The sequence below is a fragment of the Papio anubis genome, unplaced genomic scaffold, assembly GCF_008728515.1.
Source record: "Papio anubis isolate 15944 unplaced genomic scaffold, Panubis1.0 scaffold3215, whole genome shotgun sequence".
Taxonomy (NCBI): Eukaryota; Metazoa; Chordata; class Mammalia; order Primates; family Cercopithecidae; genus Papio; species Papio anubis.
In genome coordinates, this window is record NW_022163340.1 from 1 (window position 1) to 3,167 (window position 3,167).

At 33.3% G+C, this 3,167-nt stretch overlaps 1 long non-coding RNA gene across 1 annotated transcript; it reads left to right on the plus strand.

Annotated features, from left to right (window-relative positions):
- Positions 1-59: 59 nt before the first annotated feature.
- Positions 60-2,733, plus strand: LOC116273030. Its single transcript, XR_004181539.1, has 2 exons — positions 60-366; positions 948-2,733. It is a non-coding gene; the product is annotated as an uncharacterized LOC116273030 (long non-coding RNA).
- Positions 2,734-3,167: the final 434 nt, after the last annotated feature.

Here is a 3,167-nt window from a genome sequence, read left to right on the forward strand (position 1 = left end):
TGCACTCCAATTTATTCATCCATTCTTTCATTAAAAAAAAAACACTTTCTGGGCATTTCCTAAATCCAAAGCACTATCCTATGCAGAAAAGGGGAATTAAGGAGCAAAAGACATAATCTCTTTCCTCTACACACTCACAATCCAGTTAAGCCTATTACATGATATTGTGCATTATGAGTAAAAACTATGCCACTCCACGTTAAAGATGCCAAATATTCACTTTATTCCAGATGGCTTCCCTGTTATGTTGTCATGAGGCATGTGGCACAAGCGTCATCGTAGGGGTACCTCCTGATTCCCAGAACCTCTCAATAAACCCTATGCTGCTACTGACTGGACGCACCTGGAAGGGGGCTGTTTATGGTGGTATGTAGCTGGGCTCAAGTGCCAAATTCTCATTAACATCAATATATCTCCACTTCTACAATTGACAAGGCACGGTTTTGAAAACAAATCAAAAATAAATTAAAATTCCTTTTCTATCTACAGTCTCCAAATCAACTAGATATGGAACTAATGCAGACAGAAAGTCCCAATATAAACTCTTCTGTTGTCACCATAACCTAGGATCTTTCATCTCCATCTGTTTTTGTACTTGTGATTGTGTAAGGCATGGACATTTTTAGTAGAACATGGAAATCTACAACAATATTTCATATCTACCCCCAAATTTAGACAACCGATAAATTTGCTCCTCAATTTTGGGCATAAACATCTGTACTATTATTTCTATGTGAGAGACCAAAGAACTAAGAAACTTTGTTTATCTGTGATTTGTTTTACGTCAAGGCACTGTAAAAGCATATTGAAATACTCTATCTCTTCTTATCCTCAGTTATAGCAGTCTGAAATGCAGCACCTTTTCTAAACTTGTATTTATATGGAAAATTTCTTCAGTTCTTCTACTGACCCTGGTCGAATCAACAATGATACTGTCTTCTTTTCAGGCTTTAAGAGTAGAGAAGGTATCCCAAAACTTGTGGCTGATTTTATGGCTAAGAAGTTTTCACTGGACGCATTAATAACCCATGTTTTACCTTTTGAAAAAATAAATGAAGGCTTTGACCTGCTTCGCTCTGGGAAAAGGTATAGTTTAAGTTAGTTTTCTGTTTTGCTTTTTTTTTTCTACCACAGGGGATTGTCTAGCAGAGAATGAAAAAGGTGGAAGGATGAGAAAAAATAGTCTCTTAGTACTCCATTACCTGTTCAGTCTTTGCATGGAGCACTTGTAGGATCATACTGTGAGAAGCTAAAACCAGTTGCTTTGCATTTCCTATTCTGCTGAAGTCAAATTATGTTGATTACTGTAAATCTGAATGATCTGAGCCACTCAGCCTTCCTTAAAAGAGAACACTCACGTTTGCCAAAAAAAAAACAAAAAAAAAAAACCCACAAAAAATAAGTCTGTTTAAACAACCATAATTATAACATGGTGACTTTGAATCCTCATCCTTCTACCTATGTAAAGCTGACACTAAGTGTCTGCATATTTAAATAATTTTCAGGACGTCTTCGATAATTTCATTGCAGGAGTAGGTGGAACTACATTGGGATTGTTTTCTAGGTAGATAATACTAGTTTTTCTCTTTTTCTTTTGTAGTTTAAGAAAACTTTTTTTACCAATATAAGTTATCATAAAAGAAGAGTACTAAGCACTATTTTAAATGTTTGTCATAAATTTTCTCCGAAGCTTAGAAAAATAAGCCAATTCTATTTTCTATCTCTAACATTTAACAGTTACAACCAGCTAATAAAATGCATTTTGTCACCTGCATTTACATGAGGCACAACTGGAAACAGGCAGTTATATCTAACCTTTGTCTTCTAGTCCAGAGTCTGAGATTTTTCTGCTATCCCACACTTATTTTCATGAGATTTTCAACTTTAAATAGTATTTCTTTGGCATTCATACAATCATTATACTAGATACTTTAACTGACAACATTCTTGAGGAAGGAAAGAAACTAGCACTCACAGACCACCGGCTATTCTACTAAGTATCTTACCTGCATTATCTCATGTGATTTCCAAACAGTGCTCAGTGTCAGTCTCTATCTCACTATCTTAGGGAAGAGAAACTGAGACACGGAAAAGACATGACTTTGCCAAAATCATCAAGTGGTAGTAAGGGGAGCCAGGATTCAAAAGTAGATCTTGTTATTAGCAAATCTATTCACTTTCTGTTGAACCACACTGTCCCTCAAAAGCGCGTGTACATATGGAAAACAGTAGTCATCAAAGGTTAGTTATCATTGTCAATATCATCATTGGGATCATCATCATAAGATTGAAAAGATGATGGCAAATATAGAGATGAACAAAACCAGAGGACAGTGTTGAGCAACATAAGAAGTCATGAAGCATGCCTAAATTCATTTTATGAGAATGTCATATAGTAATATGCATATGTAAATGTAATTAATCCTATCAATAAGCAAAGATTTAAAATTGTAATATTGAATATTGATAAGCATAAGGTGAGTTGGGCACTTTCATGTACTTTCAGTAGTAATTGATACATACTTCTGGAAAAGCAATTTGGTAATATGTATCAGAAACCCTTAAAAAAATAACTGAATCATTTGCCCCAGCAATTCCATTTCTAGAAACCTATTCTACAGAAATAATCAACTATTCAAATATACATATATGTTTACTCGTTAGAACTTTAGAAACATTCTAAAGTTCAACACAAGGAAAATAAATTCATAAATTCCAGTCATCAAGTAGAAATGAATGAAACCACCAAAAAGAAATGACTACATTGGGAAATTCTCATGATGTAATTTTAGTCTCATTTAATGAAGAATATAAATTGTATATATTGTATATGCAATGTCTCAAATTTTCATCAAAAACAGTAAAACATGCACATATTTCTAGAAAAAGTTCATAGAAATTCAGGAAAACATTGAGAATTATTATTTCTAGGTTGGGAAATTATGGATTAGTTTTACTTTCTTCTTTCTGCTGTCTTGCATTCCCTGAATTATGTGCATATATTTTTCTCATATATGCATATGCATATACATATATATGTTAAAAATTAAAATTATTAAAGTCACAAAAACTACCATTTTCTAAAAATATTTATTCATGAGAAGTTGGTTTATAGAAAGGGCATTAGTTCTAGTGTAAATGTTCCATTTGTAATCTTCACAAGAATG